The sequence below is a fragment of the Dendrobates tinctorius genome, unplaced genomic scaffold (genome assembly GCF_039654945.1).
Source record: "Dendrobates tinctorius isolate UK_male_01 unplaced genomic scaffold, ASM3965494v1 ptg000030l, whole genome shotgun sequence".
Taxonomy (NCBI): Eukaryota; Metazoa; Chordata; class Amphibia; order Anura; family Dendrobatidae; genus Dendrobates; species Dendrobates tinctorius.
The window spans coordinates 20360142-20386066 of record NW_027361698.1 but is presented as its reverse complement, the minus strand read 5'-3'; the positions used below and the strand labels follow the sequence as shown (position 1 = coordinate 20386066).

At 41.4% G+C, this 25925-nt stretch overlaps 1 protein-coding gene across 7 annotated transcripts in view; it reads left to right on the top strand.

The window, feature by feature from the left end:
- Positions 1 to 25925, top strand: part of ALPK1 (alpha kinase 1) — a 268067-nt gene that overhangs the window by 42871 nt on the left and 199271 nt on the right. The window contains exon 1 of one of the 7 annotated variants that reach the window (XM_073571944.1): positions 7137 to 7338. The exons of the other annotated variants lie outside the window; for them this stretch is intronic. The gene's annotated coding sequence lies outside the window, so the exon portion shown is untranslated. Of the gene's footprint in view, positions 1 to 7136; positions 7339 to 25925 lie in introns of those variants that run through there. 7 annotated transcript variants of the gene reach the window in all.

The following is a 25925-nucleotide window of genomic DNA, read 5'->3' as shown; positions in this document are numbered from 1 at the left end:
ATATTTATAGAGAGGTATATGTCACACACACACACACACATATATATATATACATATATATATATATATATATATATATATTAGAGAGATATAGATAGCAGAATAGCCGTTAATTCATTTGTCGGCTTTTGTAAAATAATTGCAAAAGTAGACAGGAAACATAACAAAAAAATCACACAAGCGCGTAGCCGACAAAAAAGCTACGTCCTCAGCTGTTAAATGGATTAATGTCACTTTGCTATTGGAAGGCGACATTAAGCCGGATTAATAATGGAGAGGTGTCAATAAGACACCTCCCACTCCCGTCTCCAAGACTTTACACGTGCCGCGCCAATTCTTTGGAATGCACTTCCCAGGTCAATACGATTAGTCCCCAATCCCCACAATTTTAAGCGTGTCCTGAAAACGCATTTATTCAGACTGGCCTATCGCCTCAACACATTAACCTAACCTATCCCTGTGTGGCAGAGCCAAAAGTTTTACCATAGCCAGGTTCCTAGCATCATGTTCCCACATGCTTTATGCATCCATTAGCCCTCTGTGTCTGTACTGTTACACACTTAACATTATGGCTGGTCCATACAATCAGAGCAACTGTTATCACCCACCTTTCGTGTCTACCTCTTTCCTCATAGACTGTAAGCTTGCGAGCAGGGCCCTCACTCCTCTTGTTATTTGTTATAATCTACTGTATGTGATTATTGTTATGCTGTAATGTCTATTGTCTGTACAAATCCCCTCTGAAATGTAAAGTGCTGCGGAATATGTCGGCGCTATAAAAATAAAATTTATTATTATTATTATTATATAATAAGACACCTCTCCATTATTAACCCTAGACTAGTAAAGGGTTAAAAAACACACAGACATTAATTAAAAATTATTTTAATGAAATAAACACCAAGTTTTTGACCAAATTAATTTCTCTGCTAATCCACAAAAAACATGGTCCTGTAAAAAACATAAAATAAAAAAAGCAACTATATACTTACCTGTCTGCTGGTCAGTCAGGTCCCCAGCTGCAATCCATCAGAAGGGGTTAAGTGGTTTACAATGGGACCAATGCTAATGCGACCAGCATGCTGTAAACCACTGCCAGAATGAATTAGTTCATCTCTGTGCAGCCTCCCCGGCTGACCGGAGATGAACTAATGAGCGTGGGAAAGTTTCAGAATTTTTTCCCACGCTCATCAGTTCACCTCAGGTCAGACAGGGGCGTCAGTGAGGCTGCGCGTATATATCTATATTTTATATATATATATATATATATATAAATTATGGATATATATTATATATATTACATATACATTATATATATTATTTTATGTGTATATATATTATGTACATATACAGTATATTACATATATATAATATATATTATGTATATATAATATATATATGTGTGTGTGTCATCGACATGTGTATATTTACCGTATATACTCGTGTATAAGTCGACCCGTGTATAAGTCGACCCCCCTAATTTTACCTCAAAAAACTGGGAAAAATGTATTGACTCGCGTATAAGTCGAGGGTGCACAGTGAGTGGCCTCAGTTATCTGCATAGTATGTGGCCCCAGTTATGATGCACAGTATGTGGCCCCAGTTATGATGCACAGTGTGTGGCCCCAGTAATGATGCACAGTGAGTGGCCCCAGTTGTGATGCACAGTATGTGGCCCCAGTTATGATGCACAGTGTGTGGCCCCAGTTAAGATGCACAGTGAGTGGCCCCAGTTATGATGCACAGTGAGTGGCCCCAGTTATCTGCACAGTGAGTGGCCCCAGTTATGATGCACAGTGAGTGGCCCCAGCTTTTCTGCACAGTGAGTGGCCCCAGCTTTTCTGCACAGTGAGTGGCCCCAGTTATTTGCACAGTGAGTGGCCCCATCATGTTGCTGCTGCCGCTGCCTCCCTTACAAAAAAACCCCAAAAACCTGCATACTCACCTCAGTCGCTGCCCCCTGCTCATCAGCGTTGCGCTCTGCAGTGACTGTGCAGGCAGAGAGCGATAGCGCTCTCTGACCTGAATGTCACTGCAGAGGACGCAAGACAGCAGAGCGCAGGGACAGGTGAATATGCCTCCCACCCCCCCTTCATACTCACCGGGTCCTGGCGCTTGTCTCTGCAGCTCCTCTGCTTGTTCCATGTTGTCGGCACTGCTCTCTTCCTGGTTCACCGGTCACGTGGTACCCGCTCATTAAATATGCGCATATTTAATGAGCGGGTACCGTTTGACAGCTGAAGCAGGAAGAGAGCAGTGCCGACAACATGTAACAAGCAGGGGAGCTGCAGAGAAGGGTGAGTATGATCTGACACCCCAGCTCCCCCTCCCCCGCCGATCCCCCCGGTATATGACTCGTGTATAAGTCGAGAAGGGGACTTTCAGCCCAAAAAAATGGGCTGAAAATCTCGACTTATACACGAGTATATACGGTATGTACAGTCATATGTTAAAGTTTGGGCAGCCCTATTAATGTTAACCTTTTTTCTTTATAACAGTTTTGGTTTTTGCAACAGCTATTTCAGTTTCATATACCTAATAACTGATGGACTCAGTTATATTTCTGGATTCAAATGAGGTTTATTGTACTAACAGAAAATGTGCAATCTGCATTTAAACAAAATTTGATTGGTGCAAAAGTATGGACACCCTTATTTTCTTGATTTGAACACTCCTAACTACTTTTTACTGACTTCCTGAAGCACTAAATTGGTTTTGTAGCCTCATTGAGCTTTGAACTTCATAGCCAGGTGTATCAAATCATGAGAAAAGGTATTTAAGGTGGCCACTTGCAAGTAGTTCTCCTATTTGATTCTCCTATGAAGAGTGGCATCATGGGCTCCTCAAAACATCTCTCAAATGATCTGAAAACAAAGATTAATCAACATAGCTTTTCAGGGGAAGGATACAAAAAGTTGTCTCAGAGATTTAACCTGTCAGTTTCCACTGTGAGGAACATAGTAAGGAAATGGAAGAACACAGTTACAGTTCTTGTTAAGCCCAGAAGTGGCAGGCCAAGAAAAATATCAGAAAGGCAGAGAAGAATGGTGAGAACAGTCAAGGACAATCCACAGACCACCTCCAAAGACCTGCAGCATCATCTTGCTGCAGATGGTGTCACTGTGCATCGGTCAACAATACAGCGCACTTTGCACAAGGAGAAGCTGTATGGGAGAGTGATGCGAAAGAAGGCGTTTCTGCAAGCACGCCACAAACAGAGTCGCCTGAGGTATGCAAAAGCACATTTGGACAAGCCAGTTACATTTTGGAAGAAGGTCCTGTGGACTGATGAAACAAAGATTGAGTTGTTTGGTCATACAAAAAGGCGTTATGCATGGAGGCTAAAAAACACAGCATTCCAAGAAAAACACTTGCTACCCACAGTAAAATTTGGTGGAGACTCCATCATGCTTTGGGGCTGTGTGGCCAATGCCGGCACCGGGAATCTTGTTAAAGTTGAGGGTCGCATGGATTCAACTCAGTATCAGCAGATTCTTGACAATAATGTGCAAGAATCAGTGACGAAGTTGAAGTTACGCAGGGGATGGATATTTCAGCAAGACAATGATTCAAAACACCGCTCCAAATCTACTCAGGCATTCATGCAGAGGAACAATTACAATGTTCTGGAATGGCCATCCCAGTCCCCAGACCTGAATATCATTGAACATCTGTGGGATGATTTGAAGCGGGCTGTCCATGCTCGGCGACCATCAAACTTAACTGAACTGGAATTGTTTTGTAAACAGGAATGGTCACAAATACCTTCATCCAGGATCCAGGAACTCATTAATAGCTACAGGAAGCAACTAGAGGCTGTTATTTTTGCAAAAGGATGATCTACGAAATATTAATGTCACTTTTATGTTGAGGTGCCCATACAAATTTTGTTCAAATGCAGATTGCACATTTTCTGTTAGTACAATAAACCTCATTTGAATCCAGAAATATAACTGAGTCCATCAGTTTTTAGATATATGAGACTGAAATAGCTGTTGCAAAAACCAAAATTGTTATAAAGAAAAAAGGTTAACATTAATAGGGGTGCCCAAACTTTAACATATGACTGTATGTATTCTATGTTTATACAGTATATCTAGTGTTTTGTGAGCTGTCAGTGTGATTTTACAAAAGCCGACAAATGAATAATCACCTATTGCTATGTATCTCTCTATGAAATATAAAGATATATATATATATATACTGTATATATATATATACACACCTATTCAAAAAAGGTTAACATTAATAGGGGTGCCCAAACTTTAACATATGACTGTATGTATTCTATGTTTATACAGTATATCTAGTGTTTTGTGAGCTGTCAGTGTGATTTTACAAAAGCCGACAAATGAATTATCACCTATTGCTATGTATCTCTCTATGAAATATAAAGATATATATATATACTGTATATATATACACACCTATTCTATGTGTATACATGTATTACGGTATATATTTTGTATTCTAACATGTCAGTGTGATTTTACTGTATAGCCACATATGAATTACCGGCTTTTGATCTACATCTATCTATCTAATATAAATACATATTTTATGTGTGTGTGTCACTGACATGTATATACAGTTGTGGCCAAAAGTATTGACACCCCTGCAATTCTGTCAGATAATACTCAGTTTCTTCCTGAAAATGATTGCAAACACAAATTCTTTGGTATTATTATTTTCATTTAATTTGTCTTAAATGAAAAAACACAAAAAGAATTGTCCTAAAGCCAAATTGGATATAATTCCACACCAAACATAAAAAAGCGGGTGGACAAAAGTATTGGCACTGTTCTAAAAATCATGTGATGCTTCTCTAATTTGTGTAATTAACAGCACCTGTAACTTACCTGTGGCACCTAACAGGTGTTGGCAATAACTAAATCACACTTGCAGCCAGTTGACATGGATTAAAGTTGACTCAACCTCTGTCCTGTGTCCTTGTGTGTACCACATTGAGCATGGAGAAAAGAAAGAAGACCAAAGAACTGTCTGAGGACTTGAGAAACCAAATTGTGAGGAAGCATGAGCAATCTCAAGGCTACAAGTCCATCTCCAAAGACCTGAATGTTCCTGTGTCTACCGTGCGCAGTGTCATCAAGAAGTTTAAAGCCCATGGCACTGTGGCTAACCTCCCTAGATGTGGACGGAAAAGAAAAATTGACAAGAGATTTCAACGCAAGATTGTGCGGATGTTGGATAAAGAACCTCGACTAACATCCAAACAAGTTCAAGCTGCCCTGCAGTCCGAGGGTACAACAGTGTCAACCCGTACTATCCGTCGGCGTCTGAATGAAAAGGGACTGTATGGTAGGAGACCCAGGAAGACCCCACTTCTTACCCCGAGACATAAAAAAGCCAGGCTGGAGTTTGCCAAAACTTACCTGAAAAAGCCTAAAACATTTTGGAAGAATGTTCTCTGGTCAGATGAGACAAAAGTAGAGCTTTTTGGACAAAGGCATCAACATAGAGTTTACAGGACAAAAAAAAGAGGCATTCAAAGAAAAGAACACGGTCCCTACAGTCAAACATGGTGGAGGTTCCCTGATGTTTTGGGGTTGCTTTGCTGCCTCTGGCACTGGACTGCTTGACCGTGTGCATGGCATTATGAAGTCTGAAGACTACCAACAAATTTTGCAGCATAATGTAGGGCCCAGTGTGAGAAAGCTGGGTCTCCCTCAGAGGTCATGGGTCTTCCAGCAGAACAATGACCCAAAACACACTTCAAAAAGCACTAGAAAATGGTTTGAGAGAAAGCACTGGAGACTTCTAAGGTGGCCAGCAATGAGTCCAGACCTGAATCCCATAGAACACCTGTGGAGAGATCTAAAAATGGCAGTTTGGAGAAGGCGCCCTTCAAATATCAGGGACCTGGAGCAGTTTGCCAAAGAAGAATGGTCTAAAATTCCAGCAGAGCATTGTAAGAAACTCATTGATGGTTACCAGAAGCGGTTGGTCGCAGTTATTTTGGCTAAAGGTTGTGCAACCAAGTATTAGGCTGAGGGTGCCAATACTTTTGTCTGGCCCATTTTTGGCGTTTTGTGTGAAATGATCAATGTTTTGGTCTTTGCTTCATTCTCTTTTGTGTTTTTCATTTAAGACCAATTAAATGAAGATAATAATACCAAAGAATTTGTGTTTGCAATCATTTTCAGGAAGAAACTGAGTATTATCTGACAGAATTGCACGGGTGTCAATACTTTTGGCCACAACTGTATGTATTTATTCTATGTGTATATATGTGTTCTATCTATTCTATTCTGAGCTGTTAGTGTGCTTTTACTGTATAGCCGCATATGAATTGCCATCTTTTCAAAGGACATTGGTGCATATAAATTGGACAGCACTCACATTTTTTTTTATCGCACCCATTGACTTCTATTGCAGGATGCGATCCGATTGGCGATTACAATCGCAACATGCTGTGATTTTTTTTCCAGCCCGATCTTGAGCCAATCCGAGCTGGAAAAAAAACGCTGATGAAAACACCATCATTGATTAACATTTGTACGAATTCAATCCGATTTTTTTTATCGGATTGAATTTGTCCGATTTCATCGCAAGTGAGCATGAGCCCTAAGACTGAAGTCTGAATTCCTGGGTAGATGTGAATACCTCTCTTCTAAGTCATATTTTATGGGTAGGTATGACCCTCCTGCAATTAAAATCCACCACGTGTTGAAGGGCGGAGTGCTCGGTCAGAAAGCAAATATACAGTAACAAAAAAAGACTGACTGGCACTTCCATGCTAATGTGAACAGGTGCCAACTAGGAGCACCTATCACCATATACAATTAGACGAAAAAGTTGCACTCTGTAGTGCTAAAGCATGTCTATGTGAAATATGAATAGCAATACTGCTTCTTTTGTTTATTGTATGCGGAGGTAGCTGCTCCTAGTTGGCACCTGTTCACATTAGCTTGGAAGTGCCAGTTGGTCTTTTTGTCATCTAAGAGAAATGGAACGTTTCTTTTTTCTCAAGTGTCATTCTAGTTGCTTCCTGGTTTATCTGTTTTTTTCTAATGAGTTTTTTTGACTGAAGCAAACAGAATTTTTTCTTATCTAATGATTCTTAAAGGGAACCTGCCACCTGGGAAAACACTATATTCACTGGTCTCGTGTTTTGTTGTTTTCCGCGGCACTTTGGTCCATTCTGACCCCAGCTGACTGCATTTGTGATCTGATGAATCACAGAGTGTCTGCTGGGTGGAACAGATGTCACTTTAATTTTCTTAAACACTCAGAACTAGGCTCTCTATAGATATAATAATATCTAATATAGAAATGTGATGCCACTGCTCCGCTAAAAATAGCAGAAGATGGTGACTGGTGAGTATGGTTACTGCACTCATTATACATACACACAGGATTGCTAACAAAGGGAGAAATGAAAAATATCACTGGAGTGTTTCTTTGATACTATATTTAGACATGGTGGATTTGTCACTTATGTTTGGTGCGAATTTCATGGTAATTTATATGTCCAACAACCCAGTCACATATAGTGGGAAAACATTAAATATATTTCAGAAGAACTGGGTCGTTTGTAGATTTTCATTGAAGCATTTTCACTAATTATTTTGCAAAATTGCTATAGATTTTACATGCTAATTATGAAAATTCTAATGCCAATTTTGTTCACAAACGCACACTGGATTACTTGCGCTTCCTCTATGTACCCCTAAATATACACATCACAAAGGATCTACTATCAGTGGCTTTCAGGGAGAAGGAGTTTTGCAGGGCTCTATTCCAGTGGCTACGGACTACCGATATGGCCACATAGACTATAATGTTATATGCTCTATCTGTGAAAATCACAGAAAGAACTCTTGTGTAAAATATGGAGTTCTAAATGAGCTCTAGCTGTTAGATTTCTTTAGACTGTGTTCACACCTGCGTCAGGACATTCCATTTTTCTCTTCTGTTTTAAGAACAAACAGTGTTCCGGTGCAAGACAAATCCGCTATAATTACTGATGTAAAAGGATACAGATGGGCCTTATTGATTATTATAGTGTCCGTCTGAGTTCTGGTATTCGTCAGTATTTCTAGAATGTAAAAAAAAACGATTCTGTATGTTTTCTTATAATGCAAAAGAAAAAAAAAGATCCGGGACAGACCACAATCAATGGGCCCCCTCTGCTTCTCTATATATCCGTTTTTGAAAATGATCCATTTTGCATACAAATCCGTTTGTTACTAAAATAGAACAGACAAATACGTTTCCCCAATGAAAGTGTGAACCTGGTCTAAGAAGGCTGCATGTATCTAAATCCACCAGATAGATTGTATCTCCCTTTTTTCAGTCTCTGGAAAAGATGGACAGAGCCAAACAGAGTCCAAAGTAACTGCTGCCTCATTATAGTAAATGGATCCCCCGGGGGTTTCATCTGAATCATGTATTTCAGAGATTTACATGGAAATCCCAATGTAAGTGCTCAGCCTACAGCACAGGACAAATGTTATGTAGCCCAAAATGCTAATAAGTAACAATAAAAACTTTAACTCAGTCACCCCCCCTAAAACAAATCCACTCGGGGCCGTCACTTGTTGACAAAAATATTTTAGGTTTTCACGTTACTTCACATAAGATCTGGAAATGCGAAATGGCTCCCCCAAAAGAAATCCAGCAAAATTTACACTCCCGAATACAAATGCCCCCTTCCCTTCTGAGCCCCACGATATACTAAACTGCAGTTAGCGTCCACATGTTTGGCATTAGCAAGGAGAGCCCACTTAGTTTACGGGTGCGTGTCTCCTGAAGCACAAGATGGGCACAATGAAGTGGGCACCAAGCTGTTATATTTGAAGTTTTAGCTCTGCAACATCCACTACGTGCTTGCATCGGCGAACATACCCATTGAGTCACAATCATCACAGCCCCGGTAGATGACCTTCCAGACGTGTAATTTCCGAAATGGGGGGATTTGAAAGTTGTGTTGCTTTTTGTGGCACTTGGGGACTCTGCACATGAAATATTGTGTGAAAATCTGTGCTCCAAAAGTCAATTAATGCATCTTCCATTATGAGTCCTGCTGTGTGACAAAACAGTACTGTAGCAGCCAAATACGGCTTATTGCCACATTCAGGAGAAACTGTGCATCACATTTTGGGGCAATTTTCCCTTGAAAAAATGTAAAACCTGGGGTTAAAATAACATTTTAGTGGTAAAAATGTAATTATTTTTTCTTCTCTGCTCAATTGTATAAACTTCTGTCACATACCTGGTGAGTTCAATATGCTTGCTGCACCCCTAGATGAGTTCATTTAGGGGTGTAGTTTGTAAAATGGGGTCACTTATGAAGGGTTCTGCTGTTCTGAAACCTCAGGGGCTCTGCCAATGTGACATGGCACCTGCAACCATTCTAGTGAAATCTGCACTCCAAAATGGCTTTCTTCCCTTCGGAGCTTTTCACTGTGCCTCAGAAGTAGTTTCCGATCACATATGGGATATCAGCGTACACGGGAGATTGCATTGCACAATTTGTGGTCCACTTTCTTCTGTTACACCCTATTGAAAATGAAAAACTTTGGCCTAAAACAGCATTTTAGTGGAAAAAACATAATTATATTTTCTTCACTGCCCAATTATAATATTATATAAAGTTATGTGAAACATCTGTGGCATTAATATGCCCACTGCACTCCTAGATGAATTCATTGAAGGGTGTAATTTGTAAGATGGTGTCTCATATGGGGTGTCTGCTGTTCTGGCACCTAAGGGTGACATGGCACCCTCTAACCATTCCAGCAAAATTTGCACTCCATTATGGGGCGTACTTTGCAGCATCCATCCCACAGCGTCCAGATGTTACAGCATAGTGTAGACTGTGAGCCCTCGCGGGCAGGGTCCTCTCTCCTCCCGTACCAGTCGTGACTTGTATGTTTTAAGATTACTGTACTTGTTTTTTCTTATTAAATCCTTATTCGGAATAACAACAAAAAGGTACCCGAAAATTAAGAGATCCAGCAATATTACAAAAAATATTAATTTTATTATTACAATATTTTCATACATAATAAACAGCAATGCCCAGTGGAAGACACGACAGAACACTGATTTATGTATTGCCACTATAATATATTACATGTAGTATAAATATACCAAATTATGCAAAATAAAAGTTTTATAGCTTATATAGATATAATTATTAAAGAACAATGTCTGTAAAAAACTTCATTCATATGCCACATTTTCCCTAATATAAGGGGACAAATATATATCACTTCCAAAGCGGCACTCATTATCATAAGGAATCAATCACTATACCCATAGCTATATATAATGAAATATCACTACCTTGAAACTGAAAAGCACTTATCTAAATAGCCTGGGTAATTTCAATAAAGATATTCAACATGGGACAACTATGAAGTTACCTTAAAATTAGTGGAGCATTGGTGGCGCAGTGTAGCGTGTCCTCCCTCTCCCCTATGCGCATTTCGCACGGGCTTCTTCCGGGGGCGTGTCAAGGCAGTGGGCAGTGAATGTTAAATACCCCATAGCGCCAGTCAGGATCTTATACGTCACGAAGGTATCTGACTCATTGCATGTTAATCCTTAGATCAGGCAGCGCATGCGCAGATCTGGGCAACTGGATGAAAAAATACTTCCTGTGATGCGCTCACATTGGATCGCAAGCGGGGACGCTAAACGACACAATAAAAGAGCGCTCCCCGAAGTAAACCGTGCTACCAGTCTCCACGCAGGCGCATAATCCAGAAATAACAGGTGGCCAATATTGTGCAAAAAAGTTGATAATAATAAAGTGGATATAATGGAAACAATTGATACTATATACTAATAAGAAATAATAATTTTTTTAAAAATTTAAAGTGCCCATAAAAAAATAATAAAGTGAATGGTGCATATAAATCACATATATTATATATAAAAAATTTTTATCCATAATAAATTTAACAATAATAAAAAATACAACAATAATAAATAACATATTCACAATATAAATATAAAGTGCTAATGTGCTATACTATGTACAAAAAAAAATACATAAACATTATATAAACCATTCCCCATTTATTTAAAGAAAAAACATAGAAAAAAATCCCCATAATTGTCCAAAGTTCTTGTTAACAATTATCTAAGGATGCTTGAAGATAATCTTCTAAAGAATCGACGGAACATCTCGCTGACAGTCCAACAGATCCTGAAGATCAAAAGGTGCTATATGTAAATGAAATGCAATAACAGAATTAAAATTAAAATCAAACATTAAAAATTAATGACAATGATGCTTCTTAGATTTGGGGAGACAGGGCAAAAGCTTAGAACAAGGATGAATGCTCATCGTCACACAATAAGAGAAAAAAGAATGGATCTACCTGTGGCAAAACATTTTTGTATCCCTGATCGCAGCAACATGGATATGAAATTACTGGTATTGAAAGGTAACTTCACATCTCAGAGAGACAGGAGGGTCTGGGAGTATAAATTTATGACGACCTTTGACACTCTCAATATGCTGGAATGAATGTGTCGCATGGATTTATGTCTTTTTACATCAATTAAGGAATTTGCTCCTAAGACCGTGTGGGGGCATCACAACACATTAGGAGACCCGAATCAGAGGACAATAAAACATCCGGACCCCTTATCTATGAACTGGTCCAATATTTATGTTTCTCCCTCTCCCATAATCATAATTCTGCTTCACGTCACTTGTCTTATCTATTGCATTTTTTCTGTGCTGTGTTGTGCATAAATATGTGACTCTTCAGATGTTGTATTAGTCTAGCCTGATGAAGAGACCTGAGTAGTCTCGAAAGCTTGCAATGTGTTACCATCTTTTCAGTTAGCCATTTAAAAGGTATCAACCACTGAGGACTCTCAATTCTGAATATTTTTGTAAAAAAGTTGTGACTCCTACAATGTGATGACATAAAGAAATATTTTTAATGAAATGTAGACATTCTTGCAGTCCTAAAAACAAAAATAGCACAGATACTGAAGGGGTTAAATAAGGGCACGATTGTTTTCCATTCTTTGTTTTCTAGTAGCATATTTCTTGTTCTTAGAAATTAAAGGGTAATATTCTATGCATCCACTAGATGGCAGTTTTGCGTTACTTTTTGCATTTAGCAGCAAAGCTCTTCCCTTGCTTCTTCCATAAGATATCTTACATTTTTAATATTTGTTGTTTGTCATAAAAATATTCTGTTATCATTTTTCACATATTGATAAAAGCAGTTCATACTAGTCTGAGCAGAAAATTTCAGAAATTTTTCCAGCTCATGGGGAATATCTTCTACCTCCTACAAATATTTGGAATCTATATAAATATAATGATTTATATTGATATTGTGGAATTGTCATTTTTACTCCTCCAACCAAAAAAATAAAATAAAATGGCCTAATTGAAAAGCTCATAAAAAATAATACTACATCTATATCAATGGAAAAATAAGAAAAAAGTTATGCCTGTCAAAATGTGGCAAAAACAAAAAAAAAAAGCATCCTATGTGATGAAATTGGCTACATCTGTATTTGCATATTCTGGAATGTGTTGATATAGATTTGATTTGTCCTTGAAGAATAAGTTTAGTCCTTTATTAGTGACATATTTGAGAATTCTAATTATATGTCCACATATTGATGGGGAATTTCTGCAGTAGATATTTTGCTGCAAATACATCTGCAAAATCTGCTTTAAATTTCACTGCATTTCATTGAGGTGCAAAATATGAATCAGCAACCTATGGAGGGGATGAGATCACATTGTTAGTACTGCAACCAGGTGTGGACAGAAAATCCCCACTTTATCCCACTCACGTGAACATGTTCACACATAACAGATTTGTTTCAGAAAGTTTTGTGACTGTCCCATGTAAATGGCTAGCACATTTTGCAGTAGCAGCTCCGTTACATGTGCTCGGAATTATTTTTCAGCAGCAATTCTGCAATATATGAATATACCTTAAAGGGATTGTCTCAACATAATAAATGGTTATATTTGCAAAGTGCTTGTTAAAACTAGCAAATTTACAGTTTGCTACTTGTTAATGGGAATCTGTCACTTCCCTCCACACACACACCTTCCCGGATGTATATGACCTATTAATATGGGCATACAGGTAATAGTAATGTTACACTGGTCCTAGCTGTCTGCCTCATATTAATGGTCTTGATGCTTAGAAATGTTATATTCTGTCTTTATGTTAATGATTTCTTCCAGGCTCTGGGACGTGCGGCAGGAAATCAAACAATTGCTATTATACCGCATAAATTATGCGAAAAATAGTAAGGGTACGTGCACACACTGCGGAATGCTCTGCGGATTTTTTCGCGCGGATTTATTAAAATCCGCAGGTAAACCCGCAGGTCAGAAGACCTGCGGTTTATCACCTCTACAATGGAGGAGATGGTAAACCGCAGCGGAATCTGCAGAAAGAATTGACGTGTCAATTCTTTCTGCGGATTTGAAACCGCAGCAAAACCGCACAGAAAAATCCGCACCGTCTGCACTGTGGTTTTCGTTTCCCATAGGTTATAATGGTATTGTACACCGCAGCAAAAACTGCTGCGGATCCACAGGACCAAAACCTCTGCGGATCCGCAGCAGAATCCGCAGCGTGTGCACACACCCTAAAAGTGGACACAACTCAAAATAGGTCAAAGTACATACACTTTATTAGGCTGGAGTCACACACAACGTATAAAAAAATCAGTCCTTTTTTCAAGGACCAGAATCGCACAAATGTTTCATGAACAGTGCTCCGTATGTCATCCGATTGTCATGCGAGGATGCGATTTTCTCACATCTAAGCATCCATGTGACACCCATATGGCATCCGTATGACGAGATTTTCTCGCCGGCTTGCAAAACGGACATACAGTATAATGGAGCCCAATGACAGGTTAAAACAAAAACGAAAGAATAGATATATACACATAGAATACATCTATCTATCTATCTATATATACATATATATATACATATATACATGTTATTGAGACACATATATATATATATTTATATTTCATAGAGTTCTACATAGCTTAATAGCCACTAAATCAATTGCCGGCTTCTGTAAAATCATTACAAAACCCGACATGAAATGACACATGGTTTACATACAGTAAACCATTTCATTTCATTTAGTTTTTTATATGTCTTTGACTAATAATTAGATTAGGGAATGTATGTAAAATTTTGGACATGTAGGTGTTAAATTAATGGGTAAATTCGTTGAAAAAAATTGCGTGGGCTCCCACTGTAATTTCTCCGCCAGAGAGGGAAAGCCAGTGAGTGAGGGCAGATTTTAATAGCCTAGAGAGGGACCATTGTTTTTGCCCCCCCCCGGCTAAAAAAAAATCTGCCCACAGCCAGAAAAGACACATCTATAAGATTCGCCTTTTCTGGCACTTAGCCTCTCTATTCCCATTGCCTTTATCGGTGGCTCATGGGTTAATAATAATGGGTTAATGTCACCTTGCTATTGAAAGGTGACATTAAGCCGGGTTAATAATGGAGAGGTGTCAATAAGACACCTATCCATTATTAATCCTTTAGTAGTAAAGGCTTAAAAAAGACACACACATAAATGAAAAATTCTTTTAATGACATAATCACACAAAGTTTTTGACAAAATTTATTACTCTGCTAATCCAACAGAATCCCTTGTTGTCTTGTAAAAAAAAAAAAAAAAACCCCCCAACAATATCCATACCTCTCCGCCGTTCCGTCAGGTTCCCCGCTGCAATCCATCACAAAGGGTTAACTAGTTTACAATAGCGAACGGTGCTAATGCTACTGGCCCCACTGTAAACCACTGCAGAATGAATGAGTTCATCTCTGCGCAGGCGCCCCGGCTGACCGGAGATGAACTAAAAAGCGTGGGAAAGTTTCGGAACTTTTTCCCACGCTGTCAGTTCACCTCCGGTCAGCCGGGGACTCTGTGCAGCCTCAGTGATGTCAGCGGTAGTCAGTGAGACTGCGCGGAGTCCCCAGCTGACCTGCGCAGAGATGCGCAGGACAACAAGGGATTCTTTTGGATTAGCAGGATAATAAATTTTGGAAAAAACTTTGTGTGATTATTTCATTAAAAGAATTTTTGATTAATGTGTATGTGTCTTTTTTAACTCTTTACTACTATAGGATTAATAATGGATAGGTGTCTTATTGACACCTCTCCATTATTAACCCGGCTTAATGTCACCATTCAATAGCAAGGTGACATTAACCCATTATTATAAACCCATGAGCCACGCTAAAAGCAATGGGAATAGAGAGGCTAAGTGCCAGAAAAGGCTCATCTTATAGATGCACCTTTTCTGGGGTGGCTGGGGCAGATTTTTTTAGCCAGGAGGGCCAAAAACAATGGTCCCTTTCTAGGCTATTAAAATCTGCCCTCACTCACTGGCTTTCCGTCTCTAGCGGAGAAATTACCCTGAAGCCCACGTAATTTTTGTTCAACGAATTTACCCATTAATTTAACACCTACATGTCCAAAATTTTACACAATACCCTAATCTAATTATTAGTCAAAGACATATAAAAAGCTAAATGAAATGAAATGGTTTACTGTATGTAAACCATGTGTCATTTCGTGTCGGGTTCTGTAATAATTTTACAGAAGCCGGCAATTGATTTAGCGGCTATTAAGCTATGTAGAACTCTATGAAATATAAATCTCTCTCTCTCTCTCTCTATATATATATATATATATATATATGTGTGTGTGTCTCAATGTATGTATTCTATGTGTATATATCTATTCTTTCTATTCTTTATTAAACATGTCAGTGTGATTTTACTGTATTGCAAAATGAATTGCTGGCTTTTGTTAACCCCTTCCTGACATGAGACGTACTATCCCGTCCATGGGACCCGGGCCCCTATGCCCATGGACGGGATAGTACGTCTAGCGCGATCAGCGGCGCCCACGTGGTGAGCGCCGCTGATCGCGGCCGGGTGTCAGCTGATTATCACAGCTGACACCCGGCACAATGTGTCAGGGGCGGTCACGGACCGCCCCCGACACGTTAACCCCTTGCACACCGCGATCAAACATGATCGCGGTGTACCGGGGGTTAAAGGGAAGCATCGGCAGGGAGGGGGCTCCCTCCGTGCTTCCCTGAGCCCCCCACGGCAGCGCAATGTGCAGCGCTGCTGCAGGGGACTCCTTTCCTCCAGGCCCCCGGATCCAAGATGGCGACGGGGGCCTTCGGGGGCCTGAGGAAGCTGGCTTCCTCAGTGCCTGCAAAGCGCAGGCATGAGGAAGCCTTCTGCAGTGCCTGTGTCAGATCGCTGATCTGTCACAGTGATCTGTGATGTGACAGATCAGCGATCTGTCACAGGACAGTGATGTCCCACCTGGGACTATTTAATAAAGTAAAAAAAAAATTAAAAAAAAGTGTTAAAATAATTTAAAAAAAATCGCCAAATAAATTAGAAAAAAAAAAAAAAATATTCCCCCAATAAATCCATTTTTTGAAATAATAAAAAAAAAACAATAAAAGTACACATATTAGGTATCGCCGCGTCCGTAATGACCCGCCCTATAAAACTGTCCCATTAGTTAACCCCTTTAGCGAACCCCTTAAAAAATAAAAATAAAAAACGAAGCAAAAAATAATGATTTATTATCATACCGCCAAACAAAAAGTGTAATAACGCGCGATCAAAAAGACGCATATAAATATCCATGGTACCGCTGAAAACGTCATCTTGTCCCGCAAAAAACGAGCCGCCACACAGCATCATCAGCGAAAAAATAAAAAAGTTATAGCTCACAGAATAAAGCGATGCAAAAATAATTATTTTTTATATAAAATAGTTTTCATTGCATAAAACCGACAAAAACATAAAAAAATGACATAAATGAGGTATCGCTGTAACCGTACTGACCCGAAGAATAAAACCGCTTGATCAATTTTACCGCACGCGGAACGGTGTAAACGCACCCCCCCAAAAGAAATTCATGAAACGCTGGTTTTTGTTCATTCTGTGTCCCAAAAATAGGAATAAAAAGCGATCAAAAAATGTCACGTACCCGAAAATGGTACCAATAAAAACGTCAACTCGTCCCGCAAAAAATAAGACCTCACATGACTCGGTGGGTCAAAATACGGAAAAATTATAGCTCTCAATATGTGGTGATGCAAAAACTATTTTTACAATAAAAAGCGTCTTTTAGCGTGCGACAGCTGCCAAATATAAAAACCGCCATAAATAGTAAATCAAACCCCCCGTCATCACCCCCTTAGTTAGGGAAAAATAATAAAATGAAAAAAAAAGTATTTATCTCCATTTTCCCGTTAGGGTTAGGGCTAGGGTTAGGGCTAGGGTTAGGGCTAGGGTTAGGGCTAGGGTGAGGGCTCAGATTAGGGTTAGGGGTGTGTTGGGGTTAGGGTTGGAGTTATAATTGGGGGGTTTCCACTGTTTGGGCACATCAGGGGCTCTCCAAATGCAACATGGCGTCTGATCTCAATTCCAGCCAATTCTGAGTTGAAAAAGTCAAATGTTGCTCCTTCCCTTCCAAGCTCTGCCATGCGCCCAAACAGTGTTTTACCCCACATGTAGGGTATCAACCTACTCAGGACAAATTGCAAAACAATTTTTGGGGTCCAATTTCTCCTGTTACCCTTAGGAAAATAAAAAATTGGGGGCAAAAATATCATTTTTGTGGAAAAAAATGATTTTTTTATTTTCACGTCCGAGTGTTATAAACTTCTGTGAAGCACTTGGGGGTTCAAAGTGCTCACCACACATCTAGATAAGTTCCGTGGGGGGTCTAGTGTCCAAAATGGGGTCACTTGTGGGGAGTTTCAATAGTTTAGGTACATCAGGGGCTCTCCAAACGCACATGACACCCGCAGACCATTCCAGCAAAGTCTGCATTCCAAAACGTCACTGCTTCCCTTCCGAGCCCCGACGTGTGTCCATACAGTAGTTTTCTCCCACATATGGGGTGTCAGCGTACTCAGGCCAAATTGGACAACAACTTTTGGGGGTCCAATTTCTCCTGTTACCCTTGGGAAAATGAAAAAATTGGGGACTAATTGATCATGTTTCTGGAAAAAATACGATTTTTTTATTTTCATGCCCTGGCATTATAAACTTCTGTGAAGCTCTTGGGGGTTCAAAGTGCTCACCTCACATCTAGATAAGTTCCTTAGTGGGTCTAGTTTTCAAAATGGGGTCATTTGTGGGGGGTTTCCACTGTTTAGGTACATCAGGGGCTCTCCAAAGGCAACATGACACCCGCAGACCATTCCATCAAAGTCTGCATTCCAAAACGTCACTACTTCCCTTCCGAGCCCCGACGTGTGCCCATACAGTAGTTTTCTCCCACATATGGGGTATCAGCATACTCAGGACAAATTGGACAACAACTTTTGGGGTCCAATTTCTCCTGGTACCCTTGGGAAAATAAAAAAATGGTGACTAAAAGATCATGTTTGTGGAAAAAATACGAATTTTTTATTTTCACGCCCGGGCGTTATAAACTTCTGTGAAGCACTGGGGGGTTCAAAGTGCTCACCACACATCTAGATAAGTTCCTTGGGGGGTCTAGTTTACAAAATGGTGTCATTTGTGGGGGGTTTCCACTGTTTAGGTACATTAGGGGCTCTCCAAAGGCAACATGACACCCGCAGACCATTCCATCAAAGTCTGCATTCCAAAACGTCACTGCTTCCCTTCCGAGCCCCGACGTGTGTCCATACAGTAGTTTTCTCCCACATATGGGGTGTCAGCGTACTCAGGCCAAATTGGACAACAACTTTTGGGGGTCCAATTTCTCCTGTTACCCTTGGGAAAATGAAAAAATTGGGGACTAATTGATCATGTTTCTGGAAAAAATACGATTTTTTTATTTTCATGCCCTGGCATTATAAACTTCTGTGAAGCTCTTGGGGGTTCAAAGTGCTCACCTCACATCTAGATAAGTTCCTTAGTGGGTCTAGTTTTCAAAATGGGGTCATTTGTGGGGGGTTTCCACTGTTTAGGTACATCAGGGGCTCTCCAAAGGCAACATGACACCCGCAGACCATTCCATCAAAGTCTGCATTCCAAAACGTCACTACTTCCCTTCCGAGCCCCGACGTGTGCCCATACAGTAGTTTTCTCCCACATATGGGGTATCAGCATACTCAGGACAAATTGGACAACAACTTTTGGGGTCCAATTTCTCCTGGTACCCTTGGGAAAATAAAAAAATGGTGACTAAAAGATCATGTTTGTGGAAAAAATACGAATTTTTTTATTTTCACGCCCGGGCGTTATAAACTTCTGTGAAGCACTGGGGGGTTCAAAGTGCTCACCACACATCTAGATAAGTTCCTTGGGGGGTCTAGTTTACAAAATGGTGTCATTTGTGGGGGGTTTCCACTGTTTAGGTACATTAGGGGCTCTCCAAAGGCAACATGACACCCGCAGACCATTCCATCAAAGTCTGCATTCCAAAACGTCACTACTTCCCTTCCGAGCCCCGACGTGTGCCCATACAGTAGTTTTCTCCCACATATGGGGTATCACCATACTCAGGACAAATTGGACAACAACTTTTGGGGTCCAATTTCTCCTGGTACCCTTGGGAAAATAAAAAAATGGTGACTAAAAGATCATGTTTGTGGAAAAAATACGAATTTTTTATTTTCACACCCGGGCGTTATAAACTTCTGTGAAGCACTGGGGGGTTCAAAGTGCTCACCACACATCTAGATAAGTTCCTTGGGGGGTCTAGTTTACAAAATGGTGTCATTTGTGGGGGGTTTCCACTGTTTAGGTACATTAGGGGCTCTCCAAAGGCAACATGACACCCGCAGACCATTCCATCAAAGTCTGCATTCCAAAACGTCACTACTTCCCTTCCGAGCCCCGACGTGTGCCCATACAGTAGTTTTCTCCCACATATGGGGTATCAGAATACTCAGGACAAATTGGACAACAACTTTTGGGGTCCAATTTCTCATGGTACCCTTGGGAAAATAAAAAAATGGTGACTAAAAGATCATGTTTGTGGAAAAAATACGAATTTTTTATTTTCACGCCCGGGCATTATAAACTTCTGTGAAGCACTGGGGGGGTCAAAGTGCTCACCACACATCTAGATAAGTTCCGTAGGGGGTCTAGTTTCCAAAATGGTGTCATTTGTGGGGGGTTTCCACTGTTTTGGTACATCAGGGGTTTTCCAAACGCGACATGGTGTCCGATCTCAATTCCAGCCAAAAACGTCAAATGGCGCTGCTTCCCTTCCGAGCTCTGCCATGCGCCCAAATAGTGGTTTACCCCCACATGTGGGGTATCAGCGTACTCAGGACAAATTGCACAATAACTTTTAGGTTCCTGTTACCCTTGGAAAAATAAGAATTGAGGGTGAAAAGATCATTTTTGTGGAAAAAATATGATTTTTTAATTGTATGGCTTTATGTTATAAACTTCTGTGAAGCCCATGGGGGTTCAAAGTTCTCACCACACATCTAGATAAGTTCCTTAGGGGGTCTAGTTTCCAAAATGGTGTCATTTGTGGGGGGTTTCCACTGTTTTGGTACATCAGGGGCTTTCCAAACGCGACATGGTGTCCGATCTCAATTCCAGCCAAAAACGTCAAATGGCGCTGCTTCCCTTCCGAGCTCTGCCATGCGCCCAATAGTGGTTTACCCCCACATGTGGGGTATCAGCGTACTCAGGACAAATTGCACAATAACTTTTAGGGTCCTGTTACCCTTGGAAAAATAAGAATTGAGGGTGAAAAGATCATTTTTGTGGAAAAAATATGATTTTTTAATTGTACCGCTGTACATTATAAACTTCTGTAAAGCCCTTGTGGGTTCAAAGTTCTCACCACATATCTAGATAAGTTCCTTGGGGGGTCTAGTTTCCAAAATGAGGTCACTTGTAGGGGGTTTCCACTGTTTAGGTACATCAGGGACTCTCCAAACGTGACATGGCGTCCAATCTGAATTCCAGCCAATTTTGCATTGAAAAAGTCAAACGGCGCTCCTTCCATTCTGAGCTCTGCCATGCACCGAAACAGTGGTTCCCCCCCACATATCAGGTATCTGCGTACTCAGGACAAATTGCACAATAACTTTTGCAGTCCAATTTCTCCTGTTACCCTTGGTAAAATAAAAAAAATTGAATCTGAAGTATTTTTTTTATGAAAAAAAGTTAGATGTTCATTTTTTTTCTAAATATTCAAAAAAATTCCTGTGACGCACCTAAAGGGTTAATAAACTTCTTGAATGTGGTTTTGAGCACTTTAAGGGGTGCAGTTTTTAGAATGGTGTCACTTTTGGGTATTTTCTATCATATAGACCCCTCAAAGTGGCTTCAAATGTGATGTGGTCCTAAAAATAAAATGGTGTTGTAAAAATGAGAAATCGCTGGTCAACTTTTAACCCTTATAACTTCCTAACAAAAAAAAATTTTGGTTCCAAAATTGTGCTGATGTAAAGTAAACATGTGGGAAATGTTAGTTATCAAGTTTTTTGTGTGCCGTATCTCTGTGATTTAAGGGCATAAAAATTCAAAGTTGGAAAATTGCAAAATTTTCAAAATTTCACCGGTGCGTATTTCTCACAAGTCACACGTCTGGTCCGCAGCATGCTGCGATTTTCTCAGCCCGTATAATACGGTTGAGAAAAAATTGGCTGATGGGAGCTGCACCATAGAGAAACATTGGTCCGAGTCCAATGCGTTGTTTTTGCGCATAGCACTCATCCGTATTCCTCGTAGTGTGATTCCGGCCTAAGATTAAACATATGATACAACTACAGAACCTCTAGTGTGAGCAACAGGAAGGATTAAGACCTCATTAGCATTAAAGAATCATACATTGGTAAGATTACATACATAGAGGGCAAAATTATACACCGCTTGGAAAAAAGCCACCAATATAATACTGCGTTATATATTAGAGTTAGTTATGTACAGAGTGGGCCATTTATATGGATACACCTAAATAAAATGGGAATGGTTGGTGATATCAACTTCCTGTTTGTGGCACATTAGTATATGGGAAGGGGAAAAATTTTCAAGATGGGTGGTGACTAGAGTTGAGTGAAACGGGTCGAAAAATTTCAAAAGTCGCCGACTTTTGGCAAAGTCGGGTTTCATGAAATGAAACCCAACCCTAGGATGAGGTCGGCCACGAGGTCGGCGACTTAAGTGCCAAAGTTGCGTTTCAAAAGTTTGTTTTGCGCTCTTTTTCAGCCAATCAGGATCCACGGACACTGTGGGCAACGTGATGACATAGGCAGGGGTCACCACCATCTTTCAGAAGGCAATGCAAGTGATTGGCTTGGTTTGGTGGGCGTCACAGGGGTTATAAAAGGGCGTGCACGCCGACCGCCATGTTACTCATGCTGATCTCAGAATAGGGAGAGCTGCTGCTGCTGCTGATTTTGCAGGGAGAGCATTAGGCAGGGAAGAAGACACCAAAAACTGCTTCTGCTGCTAGCGATTTTGCCTGTACAACACACCAGTCACTGTGTGTGCAGTGCAAGTGGAGGCTATATTTTGCTGGATCAGTGGTGTTGGTTGTTAGGCTGCCTTCTAAGGCTTCCTGACGGCTGCATTGCTGTTTACCCACTGCTCTGCAAACTGGTTTTTTAAAAGAAATCCCAATTTTTTTTTTTGTCCTGGTGAGGTACTGAGCGTGCATTTTTTCACACCATACAGCGGTGCACACTCCTCACACAGTATCGTGTAACGGCTGTTATCACAGCCACAGTGAAGCTATCTGTGTGTCACTCTGTAAGAATAAGTCGAGGACATGTTTCGTTCTTACAGACCTGCACCTTCTAGTTTTGTCTAGTTTTCAGACAGTTAAATATATTTGCTGTTTGATCACATTCAAAACTATAGAGAGACAGCGTGTGTCAGTCCGTATACTTAAAAAACACGGAGCTTGACAATTTTACGTACACCGGACAGCTGTGTACGTGCACGCTCCTCTCTCAGTACCGTGTAACGGCTGTTATCACGGTCACAGTGAAGCTATCTGTGTGTCGCTCTGTAAGCATAAGTCGAGGACTTGTTCCATTCTTACAGACCTACACTCTAGGGAGATTCCTATTCTGCCCAATTCTATATACACCTTGTAGTTTGTCATACACTAGCCAATTTCTGCCTGGGACATAGCGCTGTGATATTCAGTGGGCCTCACACAATCCAAAAGTGTCCAGTGTCCACAAGTGTGTGCAGAAATTCAAAATCTCCGTTATCCTCTAGTTACATTTTTCACACCTGCGACATTGAGCCTGTCACATAGCGCTGTGAAATTCAGTGGGCCTCACACAATCCAAAAGTGTCCAGTGTCCACAAGTGTGTGCAGAAATTCAAAATCTCCCCTGTCCTATAGACACCTTGTACCTTGTTTTACATTACTATATAGTTTGTTGGATTTTGTCTACATTTCTACTAAAAATGAGGAAGGCTGGTGGAAGAGGCCGTAGAATTGGGCGGGGGTTGGCAGCTGGTAATGATGGTGTTGGTGGTGGATCTGATGGTAGTGGCAAAAGCAAAATAGGACCGAATGCAGGAGGTGTTGAGCCTGCGTCATTGTCTGGCTCCACAAGGCCTTGAAGGCTTAGTTTTCTAGGAGTTGGCAAACCGCTTTTAAAGCCAGAGCTTCAGGAAAAAGTTTTGTCTTACATTGCTGACTCAGCCTCCAGCTCTATCGCCTCCTCTTCTGAAGTTGTAAAAGCACTGAGTCATCATTGGAGGCTCATGTTTATGAACCACACCTTTCCTTGTGTCCTTCACCCCAACCAAGATTGAAGGATGACGCACGCCATACTACTGATTACTCCATGGAGCTGTTTTCACATACCATGCCTGGATTATCAAGTGAAATGGTGAATTACCCAGGCCAAGATGAATCTGACATGGAGTGCACTGATGCACAGCCACTGATAGATGATTCTGCTGGTACATTCACTCAGAGCACTACATTGTCCTCGCAGTGTACAGAGCCAGATTCTGACCCTGATGAGACTCAGGTGCCCCTTCCCGCACACTATACCACCATACACGGTGACACAGAGGAAGGTGCACATGACAATGAAGAGGAGGTGATGGATGACCCAGTTGTTGACCCAGATTGGCATCCATTGGGGGAAGAGGGTGCTGCTTCCAATAGCTCAGATGAGGAGGAGGAGCATCCACAGCAGACATCGACATCGCAACAGCTGTTATCTGGCAGGCCCGGAGCACTCCAAAGACAGGTTCCAAAAATCAAAAGAGTTGCTGGACAGCTTGTCCAGAGGGTCAAAATATCACAGCGTGCTAGGCCGCAAAATGTCTGCCAAAGTAGGAAGAGTGCAGTGTGGCACTTTTTTGAACAAAATCCTCATGATCAGGCCAAGGTTATCTGTAAGAAGTGCGCAAAGACCTTTAGCCGAGGGAAAAATCTGAAAAATTTGAATACCAGTTGCATGCTTAGACATTTAACCAGCATGCACTTGCAAGCGTGGGCACAACACCAAACCTCAAGTACCACATGTGCAACTGATCACAAAGAAGGTAGTCAGCAACGCTACATTGTTTCCCCCACTGTAAGCCCACCGGTTAGCACAGCAGCAAATGTTGAGGTGTCGTTGCAAGGCCACAGCAGTCAGGGAATCCCACTGTTATATCAACGAAAGACTGAATCTAGGCCATCAGAAAGAACACCAACTCCATCACCATCATCAACCCTCTCTCAGTCCGCCCTGTCCACCACTACTTCCACCATATGCAGCTCTCAAGTCCAGCTCACCCTCCCAGACACTATGAGTAGGTCAAGAAAGTACTCAGTCTCTCATCCGCGTACACTGGGTTTGAACGCCCACATTGCCAAACTAATCTCGTTAGAGATGATGCCCTATCGGTTGGTGGAAAGCGCAACTTTCCGCGAACTCATGGCCTATGTAGTACCACGCTATGACCTACCCAGCCGCCACTTCTCTCGCAAAGCCATCCCAGCCCTCCACCATCATGTGAAAGACCGCATTGTCCATGCCCTCAAGCAGTCAGTGAGTGGAAAGGTGCACCTCACAACTGATGCATGGTCCAGTCGGCATGGCCAGGGCCGTTACGTGTCCATCACTGCGCACTGGGTTAATGTGGTGGATGCAGGGTCCACAGGGGACAGCGGTGGTGGAACAGTGCTGCCTAGCCCACGGTATAGGAAACAGTTGGCTGTAGGCGTTCGACCCTCCTCCTCCTCCAGAAGCGAAAGCTCGTCCACAGAGCGCATTTGTACGAGCACTCCATCTGCAGCTGCCACTGTTGCACACGAGGTGTCCTCCTATCGAGCAGATAGTGGAAAGCGTCAGCAGGCTGTGTTACAGATGATGTGTTTGGGCGACAGACACACCGCCGAGGTGCTGGCCGAGTACTTTCAGCGACAAACTGAGTCATGGCTGGGCAGTGTACATCTTGAGGCAGGCAAGGTAGTTAGTGATAACGGCCGTAATTTTGTGGCAGCCATAGCCCTTTCAAAACTCAGCCACATACCTTGCTTGGCTCACACCTTGAACCTGGTGGTGCAGTGCTTCCTCAATAATTATCTGGAGTTAACAGCCCTGCTCCAGAAGGTGCGAAGACTGTGCGCGCACATCCGCCGGTCGCCTGTACACTCCATTCGTATGCAGAAGCTGCAGCGATTGCTCCACCTTCACAACCACCGCCTCATTATCGACATTGCAACAAGGTGGAACTCCACCCTGCACATGGTTGAGCGGCTGTGCGAGCAGAGGCAGGCCATAATGCATTTGTGGGAGGATACACGGCCAGGCACTTTGAGAGCAGACATGGAGTTGACAGGTGTGCAGTGGTCGAAGCTGAAAGACCTCTGTAAAGTCCTTCAGTGTTTTGAGGAATGCACACGGCTGGTAAGCGCAGACGACGCCATCCTAAGCATGAGCATCCCACTTATGCGTCTGCTCATGCAAACTTTGACGCA